The following is a 19,167-nucleotide window of genomic DNA, read 5'->3' on the forward strand; positions in this document are numbered from 1 at the left end:
ATATATATATATAATTTATACAGGCCAGTCTGCAGACCTTCAGGCCAGGCTTTGGAATTTTAGGCATGACCTATTTATTTAAATAGGCCTTTTTAAAAGCCTATACCTGGCTTATTTAGATAAATAGATCAGGCCAGGCCAGGCCGTAGGCCCCTGACAGGCCGCCTGGCCTATTTCCATCCCTAGTGGGGGTGTGTTGCAGTGGGATTAGGAGAGCATACCAGTCGCTGCCCGTGCGCTGTACGGATTTGGACTACCCATTTGCTTATATATTTAATTTGTGAAAAAAAAAAAATATTTTGATATATAATTATTGTGCAGTTATAAATTTAGTATTGTAAATTATATAGTTAATTTTATTCTAATAGATATTTCAGTTTATATATCTCTGTATCTTCAGCACAAAATAGATAGTTAATTTGATCTTTTTGATCGTCAAGAATTTGCTTATTTATTTTTGGATTCCAATAGTTTGGTTCTATAAGGAAACAGAGTATTGTTCACTTGATTTTGTGGTTTGTATCTTGTCCTATTATTTTTTTCAATGTTGACCTGTATTGCTTCAATAGTTGTTTATTTTCATTGGAGGGAAAACAATAAGTGAAGGATATGGACTCCTTTGTATGTTTTTTTTGCAACAAAGATATGCTGAAATTGTAAGTGCCTTGCCTGTGTTGTGTATGTGCTGTAATTTGAAGGTGTAATAAGCCTTCTGGTTTCATCGTATTGTTGAAGAAGAGGTCGGTTCTCAAAAGCGTTGCAACTCTTACATTTCCAACGAGTGTCACTTTTGTTAAAAAATTTCGGCCTTATTGGTCTATTTGTGGTAGTTTTTCTTCAAGGATATTTAATCTTGGATTTGTTAGTATGTTGTCAGAATAAGCGATATCAAACCATTTTTTGCAGTTGCAAAAGAGAAGGAAAATGTTAATGTTATTATCATATGCACAATATCACTGTCAGATGTGGAATATAATAATCATAAATTTTTTTTAAAAATGTCCACTATTAGTTCAGGTGATAGTGTATTAAACATACCTTGAGGGGGATGTGTATTGTATGCGTCCATTGTTGATATTGTGGGGTTTTTTTTTTCCCCATATTATGCTTATATAGTAGTTGATAATGGATAATTGATTGGATGTATATGTTTTAATCTTGTGCTTATTGATATACACAAAAGTGAATCTCCAATTTTGTCACAATATGTAAATCTAACTCCGGGAAAAGATGATGCTTTTGTATGTCCATGGATGGTAGTAATGGTACCAAAAGATAGGAATTCCTTGCATGATAATGGATATTGGTTGAAATAGTTGACTGAGTATAAACCCATAATAGCCCATATTTTTGCAAGTGATAATGGCCAAGATTCCAAGTCTCTAATAGGTGAATCTGTCTCTAATAGGCTCCAAGTGATAATGCAGAGTAGGTAAGTTAAGCAAGTGATAATGGGAAGAATTTGAGAGTCTAATAGGTGAATATCTTCGCAGAGAAGGAAAGTTGAGAACAAGTTCTGGAATTGTGAAAAAAGCAACAAAAAAAGAAAGTATGTGTTAATGAATTTCAAATATATTGAGATTGTCAGTCTAAAAGGTATTTCAATTTGAATATCTCTATATCGATTGCACAGAAAGGGCATCTAATTTCATCCTCTTGATTACCAATAATTTGTGCAATTATTTTTGGCTGCCGGTGGTTAGGTCCTGTCATTTTATAGAGTTTTGTGCACTTTATTTTGTGAGTAGTGTTGTGGTCAAGCATTTGCTTAAGAGTTGCTCTGTATTCTTTCTAAATTTGTCTATTTTCATTTGGGGAAAATAAGAATTAGAAGATGTGTACTCCTTGGTATGAACCTTGTTTTATCGGAGCAATTCCAAAATTATAGATTCCTTGCCCTTGGTTTGCATGTGATGCAATTTTAAGGTGGAGTATCCCTTCAGGGTTCATGCGGTTGTTGAAGAACAAATCTGTGCCTAATAGAATAGCATATCTTACATTTCCTTCTAATGTTGATCTTGTCAGGAAATTGTGGCCTGATGGATCGATGTGTGGTGGTTTCTGTTCTAGACCATTCAATCTCAAATTGATTAATATATCAGTAGAATAAGCAAGGTTGAGCCACTTTTTGCAAATGCAAGGAGAATGATAAGGTTAGTTTTATTGGAAATGGTAGAATATTAGTGTGAGATGTATAATAAACTTACCATAAAGCAAGAGTCGGGAAATTCTCATCATCTTCTTCCATAGTTTTTTCGAATATCTTCAATATGATTTCAAATGGGAGGTTATTAAACATATCTACGAGAGGATTTCATTGGTTTGAATCCATTTTTTCAGAATTTGGATTTGTAATTTTGTATTGTTATTTTTACATGGTTATTATATAATGGTTGGCAAAGGCTATTTGAATTCTTCTATTGCTTTAAATGAGTGTTAAAATTCATCGAATATGAAGAAATTTAATCATTAGGTCTCATGGATTTTTTGAATATTAATATTGAGATTAATGGGGTATTATGGTTAGGTTTTTATTTTTATTTTTTTGAGAAAATATCAGAAGATTTATTATATTACAATGGTAGATCTTTTATTGGCAAGCTTTCAGAATTTATTTTTTTATAGTATTTTTTTCCTGATATATTTATTGAAAACTTTTTTAATCTAGTTATTTTTCTTTTATTAGGTATTTTGAATATGAAAATTTTATTGATGGTGCGTTTCAAGATGTTAATGAGAAGTTAAGTATGCATATTTGTTAGTTTCGGGAAAATGAAAAAAACTATGGTTATTAGTTAGCAGAAAAATGAATTCAATTAAATTTTTTTCTGAGTTTTTATATACTACTTGGTTTTGTGCAGTATTTCTAAAATTTAGGATTGTAATTAATTCAAATTTAATATAATTTTTTGGAGAACTAAAAAAAAGAGCAGATTTAATTTAGATTGTGTATCTGAATTGAATTTCAAATATTTAAATTACATTTGTATAATTTTGATATTATGGGATGATGTAAATTTATTTTTAATGAGAAAAAAGTTAATTAATAATGAATGTGTTATGTTTGTGTTATGTTTCAAAATGTTTAATCTTTTTGTATGTCATGTAAAATTAAGTTGCATATCCATTCTTACTCAATAAGATATATAATAGAGTATTAAACTTTGATCAGGTGAGAATGTAAGTTTTTTTTGCAGATTGATGTGAGATAATAAGAAGATAGTAAATAATATTAGAAGCAATTTGGTTAAAAATTTATCTAACGAATTATCAAGAAATAAAAATGAGATTTTGTTTGCATTGTGAATAAACTTAATAATCAAATAAAAGTTGATAAATTTGTTTTGTTTGCTTATAAACCTTTGCAACTACAATATATTATTTCCTAGAAAGTAATGCTCATCCTCAGCATGTTGATAGAATCAATACATAAATATGAGTTGCCATATAAACCAACATTACCTGCTTTTCTTATATCTCACATAAATATATGAAATCTTCATCATCAAGTAGAGGTTGACACTAATACAGAAATATTTATGTCAGCATATGTGATACTTTAAAAATAGAAAGATTTCAATTATATTGACCAAAATAAATATTCAGTACCGATTGGAATCTTATTGAAATCATAATTGGAGTAGAAAGTCATAATAGCCTCCTTTTCTTGCTTAGTAGAAATCTTTGGAATTTTGAAGCATCATTGTGGATATCAGGGAAAGAATCAAAACAAATTAAATGTTAGAGCTTTTCTTGTTTGTCAATTGACTGATACTCATGAATTCTGGATATTTGATTGTGATATCTTATTAGAAGATGTATTCTTTCTTGGTTCCGAATTTGGAGCTGAGAAGATTTTTTAAGCACAGATGAGAACTCCTGAAAGAAGAACATTGTGTTAACAGAGAAAAAGTCACTAAAAGATATGAAAATATGGAGGTAGGTAAATGGTGCACTAAAAGATGGACATATGGTAGAGATTTATATTTTTATCATAAATACTAGGAATCGGATTGTTTGGATATTTTAAATCTCTGAAAAGAGAAACTATAGTACAAAGGATATGCTATTGTACAGGTTATATATATCATGATTTTTAGATGTTCTATAAGAAAATGAACATTTATATATTAATAGAATTTGTTAATTTTATCTTAGTGTAAGTCTGGAGTTGTAAATATATTTTGAAAAATCTCTTTGTACATAATGTTTTGTTCAAATGTACAATTCTCTACTTCTTCATCATCATTTAGTATCATCAAACCTTTTCTTGAGATAACTCGAGATACTGCAACATATAATTGACCATGTGTGAATACTTGCTTAGGTAGATATAAGCCTGCATAGTGCAAAGATTGGCCCTGACTTTTATTGATTGTCATTGCAAAGCAGGTAGCTAATGGGAGTTGCCTTCTCTTTAGTTTGAATGGCCATCTTGATTCATTTGGTGACATTATGATTCTTGGTATGGTGACTTGTTGATTGATATTTGCTCTAAAAATTATATCAACAGTGATAGACTATCTCCCAAGATGTCTGACAATTAATCTTATTTCGTTACACAACTCTTCTGTTTGGTTAAAATTTCGGAGAAGCATCACTGGAGCACCAACTTTCAGTCTTATATCATGATTTGGAACCCTAGCAAATTTAAAACTATTTGAAAATTCTATGGTATATAAGAGATCCTCATCATTCACATTGATGGTTGATTTGCAAATGGTATCTAAGCTGAAATATGTCACTAAGTCACCTAGTATCAGATCAATGATGAATTCATTCAGTTGATGTACTGTCTCATTTTTTGATGTTAAGATGGCTCTCTCTTGGAGATATACTGGATCACTATATTTTTTAATTAGTGATGGGTAGACAGCTTCAACAATAGATTTCATGCTATTTTCATCAGATTTCAAAGTGATATCTGGTGGAAGTTTGATCAATTCCTTGCTGGAATTATCATATAATGAACCGTTATTAATTTGCAATAGCCACATGTCAAACAAATATAAGTTCTGAACTTCTGACTCTGAAATATTGATCCTGCAAAGTTTCATATTTTGTTTCAGTTCAAATATCTCAAAAAAATAGCCATAGATAAGAAGAATTTAGATAAGCATCAACAATATCTGCTCTTCTTCCTTTAGGGACAACAAGGAGTATTTGTCGAAAGTCTCCCCCACAAACAACAGTCATTCGACCAAAGGGTTTGTCCACACTATTTTTATATTTAGGCTACAAAATATCCCTTAAAATTTTATTCAAAGCTTCAAAATAGTATTTATTCGCCATAGGTGCTTCGTCCCATATAATCAAAGAAGTTTTACCCAATAGTTCAACCAATTGTGTCCCATGATGGATTTCAAATGTTGATTTTTCTGTGACATCCAATGGAATATGGAATCTTAAATGTGTCGTTTTGCCGTTTGGTAACAAAAAAGCTGCTATACCTGAAGTTGCAACAGGAAGAACTATTTTACTCTTTGATCTCAGCTTTGCTATTAATGTTTTCTATAAAAAAGTCTTTCCAGTACCTCCACGTCCATTGATAAAGAAAAGCTAACCTTTTTCATTATGGATTGAAGAAATTATTGTTTCATATGCTGATTTTTGACATAGATTGATAGAAACATATAATTCTTCGTGCAGCTCCTTCAAGTAGTTGCAATCATAATCAAGTTCTTCATTTACTAATCAATTTCCTAAATCTCTTATTAAAGATGAATCTGGGAGTGGCATACCATCAATATCTTGTAAAATTTTGCCCATCTTTAAGAGAATGCTCTCAATTTCTACTAATGTATAATTTTGAATTTGTTCCTCTATCAATTATAATTTCTGAAAATAAAACTTTTTTCTTTGCATTGGTAGTATATCCTCTGATAAAATACCATAATTAGATAACCACAGTTCATATGCATCAGCAACTTGACAGTGTAGAAGAATTGTCACGAACAATTATCTCAGTTCATTTCCTGTTGCCCATGATGATGCTTCAGCAAGGCAATCATTCTATTCTTTGTCATCATCTAGTAAGCCTAGTGCATAACATGTAGATTTGAAAGTAGGATATGTGACTCTATTTACTATTCTAATATTTTCATAAGAAGTACTGCTTTTGACAATGTTCAACAATATTCTAAGATAAAATTTCTCACCACTTGAAGGATGCGCAAAATATATTCTTCCAATAGCTTTTCCATTCTTTCTTCTTGTCTAGACATTATCCTGTGCATTTCTTACCCAACGCATTGAAAAATCAGCAAATGTTAGTTCTCTTGCATCGCTGTATTCCTTATTTGTTTCAAGCCATTCAGTGAACTTTGTTCTCTTAATACCAGGTCTACTAAAAATACTGACATATTTTCTTCAAATATGACTGTGTGCTCTCCAGGCAAGTGAAATGGCAATCTTTTCACTGTTATTTCTCTATAATGTATGTCAAATTGAAATATTCTCCAGCAAGCTTCAGTGGCTGATATGTCTCTGCAATCCAAATAGATTTTGATCTCATCTATTTTTGTTGAAGTATGAATAGATTCCATAGTTGCCATTGTTCTATCTGACCCTTTATGGATATATTTGAACAAATATTTCATTGATCTTGAATAATTACACAGCTCAACATTTATATGTGCATCATATTTGATAATCAAATTACGATTGTACAGCACTACAAACCGATTGTCTAATAAGATGCCTTTCTTCTTAATATAAAAATTAGAATTTCTTCTCCTATAAATAGGAAAACCATCTGAATCTATCGTTGTCTGTTCATTGAACTTTTTGGGCAAATGTTTTGTGCACCTGTTGTACAACATGCATGGTGAGTTTGGATTCAATTTGCCACATGGACCGTGTATCATGAACATTTTCACAGCATTGTAACCATACCAGTCGACTTTCATATTATGTATTTCTGCATTGATAATCATGTCAATAAAATCTGGTGAAGGATTTTTGACATCAAGATGCAAAAACAGTAAGATATGTACATGAAGCAATCCCCTTTTTTGAAATTCAATTGTGTAGATACCTATAACACATTGAGAATCATTAAAGTGTTGGAAAAGATAATAATATGTGATCAAGTTATTGTTATTTGTAGTAATGAGTAAAACACAAAAACAACATAAATCATGCAATATGAATTATAGAAGATAACTTACATGCAATTGTTTCACCAAAGATTCTTTTATGCTTGAGATCATCCATTAGCTCAAATAATTTGATCTCAAAAACCCTACATAAAATTTCTATCCGACTTTCCTCATCTTTTTGGTCAATCAATTGGAGCATGTCATTTATTTTCGGCTACTTAGGATTGTAAGTAAAAGTGATGAAAAGATGAGGATATCCAGCCTATCTATAGATTGCCATAGCATATTGATAATTTTGAACTCTATATCTTGGTCCACTTGTATGAGATGAGGGAAGGATGATTAATTTGCCTAACCTCTTCGAGTCTGAGTCACCTCGATAAACAGCATCCATCAAACCATTATAAAGATCTGCTTTTAGCTTTGTTTGATTATTTCTTACCTAGCAGAATCTTCCTTCTTCAATTGCCATATAGCAGTCTATTATTAATTATTGGAATAATCTGCCTGCTAGATGAAGTGTGTGGGCTTCATTCAGTCTTTGTTGAAATTTGAAGCAATAATGTTGTCTCATAGTCAATTTTTGCCTCTTTATAGGACTATCAGGCATTTCTCTCAAATATATTCCAACCCTATATCCATCTTCTCCGTAAGGATACAGTAATGGATATGTCATAGATATGAAACTTGGATGGAGATTAGTAATTTTTTGCAAACCCATTGTTCTATGTTTTACTATGACATCTCTTTCAAAGTTATCATAGCCAAAATCACCAACTATTAAACCTGCAACTTCAAAAATAGTTGGTAGATTGTATTGCCTACCATCTTAAGATCTGTTGGTCAAAAGGCGGAGATGGAAGTCACTAACTAGATGACTTCTATATTATTCTCTAGCCATTCTGAAAGATTTCACAAAAACATTATGCTCATCTAGCATTTCAGATAAAGATGTTATAATTCTAGCATCAATATTTTTTTCGATCTCATGTTTGTTCAGAGCATCCATTCTATTTTGAATCTCATTTTTCATGTCATATATGTATAACTATGCAAAAGATGGCTTCTTTCCAATTTGAGATAACAGAGATCCAATTTTATGACAATTTTGTCCACATATTCTAAAAACAAAAAGCACCTTACCATAGTTGATTTGGTTGTCAATCCTACCTCCCATGGATGTTAAAGCAAACATTGCATTATACTACCTTATGTGTTTATGAAATTTAACATCTTTTTATCTAGATGTTGGGCAAAGAAGATATTTCAGAAGAGCAAGTGGTTGTCGTAATAAAGGGAGCTGAACTCGTCCTTCCATACAACATAATGAGAATTTTGGTTGCCTTACTTTTCTTGTCTTTTGTGTCCATTCTCATACCATAGAATGGCACTACAATATTGACATGTATATGTTGGAGGTCCAAAATACCAAGGGGTCACATTACAATCTATATAGAATGTAAGATAGTATAGTAAAAATCAAGGGTCATAGTTTAGTATATGGCAAATAATTTCAAGGATTCATTGGATATAATTTATAATAAAATGAAAAATATAATATATGATTATTAATTTATGGGTATTCATGTTTTGTTTATTACCTTGATTCTCTATAGGAGCAAATCGACTTTCTTCTTTTGTGGTCTACTCATTTTATTTTTAGAATCAGTTCTCATATTTGTTATAGTGTCATAAGGTATAAGAGAAGATTCTGTACTGCTTGTATGATTTGAATAATAAGTACAAACCATTGTTATATCTACAGCATTTACAATATATATTAGTATGATTTTATTACTTTCTTAAGACAATAATAATTTCAAGGTATATAATTTCAAATATCAGTAAATAATAATTTCTATTCTTACCAGTATCTTGTGCATGTTCTTCAAATTCAATGGCAAAAATGTTACAATCCCTTTTCTATGTTTTTGCAGCTCCAGTTATGCAGAGCTTCTTTTTTGATCTTTCATTATCTAAATTTTATATATTGCATATATTTATAAAAGTGTCAAGTAATATTAATCAGTAAAGAAAAGGAGTATTGAAAGATATAGATTAGGAATGTATATGAAATTACCAGTATTTATATGAAGATGGTCTTCATAAGTGAAAGAACAAAAGTCCCTCTTCTTTCCCCTATTGTTTTGTAAAGGTTGAACTGAAATATAATCTGAAATACAAAGTGATTAATATTTGTTGTCATTAACGTATTTGAATTTTCAATATTCGATAATGCTATGCTGTTAAAAATGCACTTATAATCAAAATAATCAAAGTGACATATAATTAGAATTATGTGAATCAGACTTTTGATAGCTGGATTTGATACTCATTAGTTTTCTCAATAATTTCATAAACTATGTGACTAATTTGTCTTGTTTATCTCTGTCACTTTTATGCTTTTTTTAAATCAATGCTATCTTTCTCCTGATCCTATTGCATCTGGATCTAGCCCGTTTTAATATCTCTAGTTGTTTCTTTTCTATGTTGTGTGATGTTGAGTTTCATATCTTTTAAGCTTTAATTTTAGCATCCTTTCTTGTCTGGCAAAAATTGCTAAATAATTATATGAAGACAAACAATTGAGAAATAGATTTGGCCCATGGTTGATTTTTTCCATATTTGAACAAAACTGGTTCATCAGTAATCCTATACTTGGCCCCTGAAAGGAGAAATTATTATTAGAATTAGCAATATTTGTATATCAAAATAATTTATGCAATGAGAAATAAATTTTTAATATATAATTAAATAAATTGAAAAATTAATCTAACCATATTGTCCTACAGCTCTCTGATTTGGTCCAACCTGAAGCTTGTAGAAATTATTTTCATACCAACTTTTGTGTCTAAAATAAATTAAAAAAATTATTTGATAAATATTTAAATAAGATCAAGAAATAAACAAAAGGGAAAAAAAGTTCTCAGCAGTAATCAGTGTTTATAAGTTTAGTGCTAAAAAATTTTGCCTATATAAATAGCAAAAAAAATATTTACAAAAGATAGAAATTTTATAATTATCCAAGGAGATGAATACCTCAGAGCTTGTTGAACCTCAGAATGCAATCCTTCATAAAAATTAAGTTTAATACACTTTCCTGATAAGAATTGTTGCAAATACCTAAGATGAACTAAGCTTGAAAGGAACGGAGAAGTTGAAAAAGTGAAGAGAAAATTATAAGTATGGAGTTGATGAAATAGAAAATCCTTTCAACTCTCTATAAAAAAAAAAGAAGATTAAATGCTAAGGTTTTAAAATGCATGAATGATAAATTGCTGATTAGACATAAATAGTGGTCTTGGAATATGAAGAGGTGGAGTGTGGGAACAGTTATTGCAGGATCAATTTTATATGTTAATAGATATAGTGGTCTTGGAATATTAAAAGTTAAAATATTGTGTTGTAAGATTAAGTTAGAACTCAATTTTATATGATAATAGATATAGAACAATAACTAACAATATGATTTTTTTTCTTTCCTGGTAACTTGCATTTCCAATAAACAAAATAACTCAATCTGAAAATGAGGCAATGACTTTATTAAAAAAAAATTAATGTCAATATAAATTTACAACAATCATAAAACATCTGGGATTTTTCCTTTGTTGCAGCAGAACTTCTTTGCTCATAAACCTTTGCAGCCACAATGGTATTGCCTGAAATGTAATGCTCATCCTCAGCATATTGATAGAATGAATACTTCAATATCAGTTCCCATATAAAGTAAGATTACCTGCTCTTCTTATCTCCCACAGAAATATATGAAATCTTCAATATCAAGTAGAGGTTGACACTGATACAAAAATAATTATGTCAGGATATGTGATTCTTTGAGAATGGAAAGATTTCAGTCATATTAACTCAAATAAACAATAAAATCAAATACAAACCTAAAACTTCACTTTCCAAGTCTTGTATGATGTATCATAGATCAATGTCTCTTAAAAAAATTCACACAACTGCTAGATTTACATTGAAAATCACCTTAATCTTTTATTAAAGAAATATAAAGATACCTACTAAAAAAAAATATATAAAGAGATCATGGCTGAAGCATGGGCGAGGCATAACAGGGAAGAAAGGAACACCATGGATGCCTCTACTGCTCAACGCCATGTGAGAGCCATCTCCAGCCATCTGCAGCCAGCTGGCGATCGTGATCGTGATCGGAGTTCCGAGCTCAGCACCAATGCCACCACCAGTGAGTTTGTCTCTGGTATTTCTCTCGCTCTCGATCTACCTCATTTTTTGGATTTTCTTCGTATCTGTGCGTTTATTTAATTCTCGCCTTTATGGTTCTTATGATGGTGGTTAGGAATTTTTTTTTTGGGTGGGCCAGCTTCATGAAACCTAGTTTATTTTGAATCGAATATGTTCCTTAATGTTTTCATTGGAAGCTTAGATCCTCTTAAGAATGTTGGAGTTCTAATGGATTTTGTTGTGGGCCCTATCGTTTGTGTTTTCTTTTCCTCTCCAATAGGATTATTGTTCAAGTTGCCGAAAAGGTAAGCAGCATATCAAAGAACTGATGATTATGATGGTAGATGTTGGTTTATATGCTCTCTTTTTTTGGATCTCTTGATTTGTCTTTTTTTTTTTTGTTAATGTGACTTCCGACGATGATTCTTTGTTCTGTTTGGAGTTCGTGGATTTGTTACTTTTTCTTTTTTTAATAATTTTGGTCACATAAGATATTCTGTTTGAAGTTTATTTCTATTCTAAATGTGCTCACATAGTTTGAATAATCCTTTCCCAGATATTCCTACTGCTAACAAATATGAGGTGTTTCACAATATATAGTTCTTCTACTCTGTACTTGAATTCGACAAACACATTCCACTACTACGAATATTTCAATATCTCCACTGCCAATTAACAGGACACAATCATCCATATCTTAATTCTGATATCAAAAATACCTGTCAAAAGTCTAGATCAATTTTAACACTCCATCAGTTGCTTCATCTGTTTTAATAACAGCAACATCCAATGGGTGAACATGATCAACTTTCATAGTATTTTGTGTGCCAATCTTACTTACAGCACAGCTTCTTTGCTCATAAACCTTTGCAGCCACAATGGTATTGCCTAAAACGTAATGCTTATCCTTCGCATTTTTTTTAAAGGTAAAGGAGGCCTAAGCCACCAAAATTTTTTTGGAAAGTGGAGTGAATATACAAGGGTGAGTTAGTCCAAGATGGAATAAGCCCATAGAAGTATCACAGTGTGATTTTTAATGTAACTTTGCAGCAGCAGAAAACAAACAGAGAAAGACAAAAGTGGCCTACAAAATGCTTTGGCAAGTCAAAAAAAAGGATCATAGAAACAGAGCCAGCATGAAGGTTTTCAGAGTGGAGTAGATAGCTGACTCATCTTTCCATTGAAGAATTAAGCTGCCACTATTGCAAAACCAGATATCTCTTTTTGGTCGTAGAGAATAAACTAGTCACTAAAAAGATGGAGCATCTTCCAAAATACCTTCTCTTCTGTTGATGCTTTGTTAAGAAAAAGTCTTGAATTTCTCTTTTCCCAACAACACCATACCAATGCTGCCACCATCATCCTTAGCATATTGATAGAGTGAACACTTCAATATCAGTTCCCATATAAAGTAAGATTACCTGCTCTTCTTATCTCCCATAGAAATATATGAAATCTTCAACATCAAGTAGAGGTTGGCACTAATACAAAAGTAATTATGTCAGGATATGTGATTCTTTGAGAATAGAAAAATTTCAATCATATTAACTCAAATAAACAATAAAATTAGATATGAACCTGGAACTTCACCTTCACAACTTTTATATACGGACCCTGAGCACTCACATCTACTATCCAAGTCTTGTATGATGTATCACAGATCAATATCTCTTGAAAAAATTCACACAAGTGCTCGATTTATATTGGAAATCACCTTTGAGACCTTCATATGTTTATTGAAAATAAAATAATCCTAATATAGCACCACATCTTACCAAATTACTCCAAAAGATACATAGAACAAAATAAAAAAATAATATAAAATTTGTATATCTAAGAACCTTCAAATATATTTCACATATTATAATACATAATCTTTCCATAATATCTTGCCTATCTAATCAAAATAGCACAGAAACCTGCATAATTATATATAAATATTTCAAACAACAACTAAAAATTCAAATGCTCTGTCAAACCAAATCATAATAAAACAAAACCACACAGATAAGTCTTAATATAAACCTGCATACTTAAGCATAAATATAAAATCCTAATAAAACAACACCAAATCAATAAGTATTCATATAATAGTTATTATAAATATGCCTACTGAAGCTTCTATTTCCCAGCACTTTTGTCATCATCATCCGACCCATCTTCGTTCACAATCTTCTTCCTCTTTTTCCTTCCTTTTAAATTATCCAAAATCATAACATCTTCTTCAGAATCTTTCAGATTAACAACTAGTTCTTCTTCAGCAGTAGTTTCCTAAAAAAAACCTACTAATGAACTCTAACAATTACAGTGCCATTGTAGGATTCAATGCAAAGAAAAATTTTTTAATGTAATTGACCTTTCGACCAACCATGACTCTATGAAGCTCACTCTTCTCAAATTTCCAAGTCTCTTTCAAAGCCTATTTTTCATAGTCATTGGAAAACATTCAGATAGCAATATAAAAAATTCAATTAAACAAAATAGAATTACAAAAGAAATGACAACACACCTGCTCAGATTTTTTAGACTTATATTGCATTTTCAGTGTCTCATCAAGTGAAAATATGTTTGAAACACAATACTTCTCCAATCTTTTTTTTTAAATTATAGCTGTTCAGCTTTAACTTGAACACATAATTCTTCCCAGAAAGTCCATGAATCTGAGTAGGGAGATTAGTATTGCTTCGAGACTATCTATTGAGCAATTTATAAGCTGATGCATCTAGTAACTTCTCAGCCACCACATTAAACAGCACAAAAGTAGAAACTACTATTTTATCTGACACCTTCAAATGTATCTTATACCTATATTTATGAAAGCAATATGTAAAACTTTTGAAAACACATAAATCCCACTAAACACCATGAGAAATGAACTTTAGCTTACTTGATCAAAGGAAACTTGCATTCCTTATTGCAAGCATCACAAATGTACACATCATCAGTAGGGATAATTTTTTAGCTGCATATGTTGCATGAAACATAATACCAACCAAAGAAATTGTCCACATCCATAATTGTCCCTCTAACAGTAACTACATGCTCCTAAAAAGGGCAAAAAAATTTCAGCTCTTAAAAATTAGCATTTTTTTTAACAAATGAGTGAAAAGAATCCAATACCACACCAACCTGAATATTAACATCCCAATCAGTCTCCAGCAACTGTTTTGTACTCATCCTATTTACAAATATTTGTTCTTCCAATGGAATATCATTAACAGGCTGAGCTTGGATAATTTTCACACCATTGGAAACAGACGAAAACCTACATAACAAAATCAAGTATTTTAAAAATTCATTGACAACTAATGCTTCAGTACTAAATCAATATGGACACTGACCTTTCAATCAGAGTGGCAACATATTCCATTTCAAGATTAACATAAATTTTCGTAGCACCTGTTGCAGAAAAAGCAATCTCATTTGCCACTTTGCATATAAACATTCGAATTTCAATTTTTAAAATAATAAAATATTATAAATTTCATATAAAAAAATTCATACACAATGTTCTCCAATCTAACAATTCATCACCTCTGAATTTTCTAACTATCATCGACATCACGATCAGAATAAAAGGTCCCGAATTTTGCTCATAAAAGCCAAAATCAAAACTTTCAACTAACTTTTCCTACAGAGTGATCTTAGCCATCATTGAGCTGCTTCAACAATTAAACAGTTAAAAACAATAAAATAAAACCTAGATTATAAAACCAAAAACCATAATGATTATGTTTAAAATTCATAACTAACAACACTGAAATGGAAAAAAATCTTACTAATGTATTATCACATAAATATCTCTTTTCTTCCTCTCTAATCCAACAACTTCAACAGCATCAATACCAGATAAACACCCAATCACATCTAACAGAAAATAAAACAAACACGACTTATAAAACCATAAAGGGTTAAAGCATATCAGGATTTTTTAAAAAAATACAATAGTGGAATTGGAATTAATTAAATCTGACAGAATCCTATTATCATTGATTCGAGAATCCAATAATTCAGGACTAATAAATTGGAAACCATAATGATCAATCTTTGCTCCACCCTTTTTTGCTATCCGCATCGATGTCATGAGCAAGAAAATAATCTTGTAATCATTCATAACTGACTGATATTGACCAGTACTCTGCACCACTTTGAAATTCTTCATATAAAAAACACACCCTTCAACCAACAGGTGCCTAAACTTATTCACTTAATTTTTTCTAATCATTGCATGCATCAAATTTTCCTATAAACATTAAAACTAAATAAATTATGAACCATCTTGGTTTTTTCTAATCATTGCATGCATCAAATTTCTTTATAAACATTAAAACTAAACAAATTACGAACTGTCTGAAAAGAAAAAGAAAATTAGAACTCATTAACTAATAAGGAAATCATATTGAAACATCACCTTCTTGTCAATTAAAATCATATCCAAGCTAATCAAGTCAGAATTATTTTTGAGATTGACAGATTCCCAAATACGCATATTCTAACCCTTATTGTCCAATCTTCTCTTGTACCATCAAACTTATTCAGCAAATAATACCCCATGGTAAATAAGTCCTTATGTCAAGAATGAGGCTTGATTGGAGAGGAATATCACAACAGATAGAGCAAGAGATAATATATATCATCCTCCATAACTGACCTTCATTCAATTGAAGTACTCATAATAGAAGAAAGAACGCCAGATTCAACTCCCATGGAAAAAAAGAGAAACCAAACAATGACTCTTAATAAATCCCCTGCAAGATGAACAGCTAAAAGAGGGACCTATCTATTATTATGAGAAATTATTATCAATATTTATCATCTACCTCTTTCCAACAATCAATATAAGAGTAAATGGTAGAAACAAAATTATTATGAGAGAAGGTAATTAGAAGCAAAATTAATATGGGGGAGGCAAATTTAAGCTTATTTTTGGTGGAAACTGGAAAGTCTCAAAATTCTGCAAAAAAAGAAAATAGAATCCTTACCTTGAGAGAGTCCCTCACAAAGAAACCATACTTTCTCTTTGTTCCACCTTTATATATATATATATATATATATATATATATATATATAGATTGGTCTCGGTGACTGGGTAAGGAGCAGGGGGAAGGTTGGATTCGATGAGGATGGGAGAGTGAGAGGGCATAAAAGGGGGAGTGTGAGTATTTTTTTTATTGATTCCTTTTGGCATCATTGCAACAAAATAAAATGATGTGGCATCAAGGAGGGGTGAAGCACCCTTGGGGCACAACGAGTGGATTATAGTTGAGGTCCTAACAACTTGATCTAAATCAACTTGGCTTGCAATTGATCCATTAACCCATTTAGTTTCATGGGGTGGTTTAATTTCAGTTCTTATTGTATGAGTAGTTTGTTTTGTAGGATTTTTGGACTATTTATGCTACAACTTATCTTAAAATTTATTTTGTTATAAAAAGTAACTAAATTTATTAACAATTAAATGGATTTACAACCCAAGTTTTAAAAGAAGTTGTTCTCTAGGAAAATAGAGAATCACCTAGGTCAGATTGTTCAGGATGCCGGACAGTGTCGCCTAATCAGTTTTATTCCATCTTGTTAATTTTTCTTTTCTCTAATATTTTCTTTCTAATTGATTAATGAATTCAGTGAAGAGTCCGAGCCTTATCCCTTTGAATCTGAATTGACCCAATAGAGAGACTTCAAACTATCTTAATGGTCAGGCTGTATGTCCACACTACTTGAGCCTTTGTCAAGCATCACGAGATCAAGTTTACATTGATCTCTATCAAATCTTTTTATCTTAAGTGATTTTGATTAAATAAAGTTATTTGATCTGACTGATCTTTGATTATCAAATAGCATATCGTCCTCCAACTTGACTCTTGCCAGACAATACTGGTTGGATCACCCTCGATCTTTGTTGAGTCACCTATATCCGAGTCCGATCTTCATCAAATAAAGTCATCATGACCAAACTGATCTGAACCGTTGAATATGACTATCCATCAATCTTATTTTTAATTATTATTCATAATCTTTCTAATTATTAGACTCAATTTTATATAGGGGAGTAGTCATCTCGATATGAAGATGTCTAGTAGTAGAATATTGTAATATAATTAATTAATTAAAGATTTTGAAAAAAAATTGGAATTATCTAGATTTGGTGGAGAACATGTGAGGTAAGTAATATTTTATTTTTTTAAGATTTATTAGTTAATTATAAAATATTTTTTATATTGAATGATTCATGATTTATGAATTTAATGCATAGTATTTTGAATTATCGAATTTGCTCTTTCTGATAAGTTAAATGATTTATTATCAAACATACTGAATTTAATATACATTATCCAATTGATTTCGATGTCTCTTGATTCATGAACTTTTTGATTTGTAATACGAATATGTTTTTGAGAAAGATATTTTAATTTGAGATAGACTTTGACCCATTGCCAACTCTATTTTCTGTATTCTACCAGGTTATACGCTAGTATTATGACACTCTAGTAATGAAGGTTGTGCACAGGTACTTCAATACTTGCTAGTGGGGGTTGTACATTGGTGTTTTGATACCTTACTAGTGAGAGTTGCATGCTAGTGTTTGATATCCTACCATTGGGGGTTAAGTTGTGGCACTTTGATTGAGTTTATAGCCATCAATATTAACATGATATTTTGAAAGAGATTGATTTATGAACAAAATTAGATTATGAAAAGACTGAATTCAGATTGAGCTTATTTCGATTAGTATTGTATACTTTGAATTGATGCACCTTTCATGCTTATTTTTAGTATATTTCTATTGTTAAATTTATTTTGCTAAAATGTTTATTACTTACTGAGCTGTCTAACTCATTATTTATATTTTACTATATTTTTAGATTCAGAGAACTAACTTGAATAGGATATTCATTATGAGATAGTGAATTAGAAGTAGAATTTGATATCTTTATTTTAGATTATAATTGATAAAAATTGATACAAAATTATGAATTATTATTTTATAAGATATTTGATTTAGTTATTTAAATTAAGTTTGAACATTAATTTATTGATTATTTGTTTCACTGTTGCTTTATGATATTGTAAAGAGATGCCTTACAAAGTTGTGAAGAAAGTTCTCTATAAATATGTGATGGTTGCCATGACCCCTGACTCTGGATTTTGGATCAGAGGTATGATAATTTATATAGTATTAGAGCATAAGTGGATAATTTATAATACATAGAACCAGATATAAGACAAGTATAGATGGATAGACATAAGGAACATTTAAGTAAAAATTTATGTAGATTGTGGTATAATTTAGAAACTTAAATTTGACACAAGTATATGGATGGATTTAAATTATAATGTGCAATAGAAGCATAATGATCTATTTTTTTTTTCTTAAGTTGATTATAACAATGAATCGATTTAAAAGATATTATGATAAAAGACTCAATCACCAAATTAGAGGATGACTATGACTTGTAAATTTTGAAGATTTGGTAAGAAAAATTAAGGACAAAATTTCTTTTTAGGAGAGGAGAATGTGATATCCCAATCCAAAACAATTGGGCTTGGTCCACTTGATTGGTCGAACTAGCTCAAAACAACCCAAAGAGGAGGTGCACAACATTTAAAGCATCAAAAAAAAAATAGCAATGGAGAAGACTCTTGATGGGAGTCTTCTTCCTCCCAAAATTAGTGGAGCTCAAATATAAGAGGACTCGGACTCCTTTGTTTTACTGATTTAAAGGGATCAAGTCTGCTATGAAACCACCATTGTAGGCCACCTTGCATTGTCGAAGAAGTCCTCTTTTCTTCTTCACTTTGCCATGTCCTTTTACCATGCTCACCAAAAATCATGGTTGGAGAGCTCATCGAAGCCTAAGGTAAG

The sequence above is a fragment of the Elaeis guineensis genome, chromosome 3 (assembly GCF_000442705.2).
Source record: "Elaeis guineensis isolate ETL-2024a chromosome 3, EG11, whole genome shotgun sequence".
Taxonomy (NCBI): domain Eukaryota; kingdom Viridiplantae; phylum Streptophyta; class Magnoliopsida; order Arecales; family Arecaceae; genus Elaeis; species Elaeis guineensis.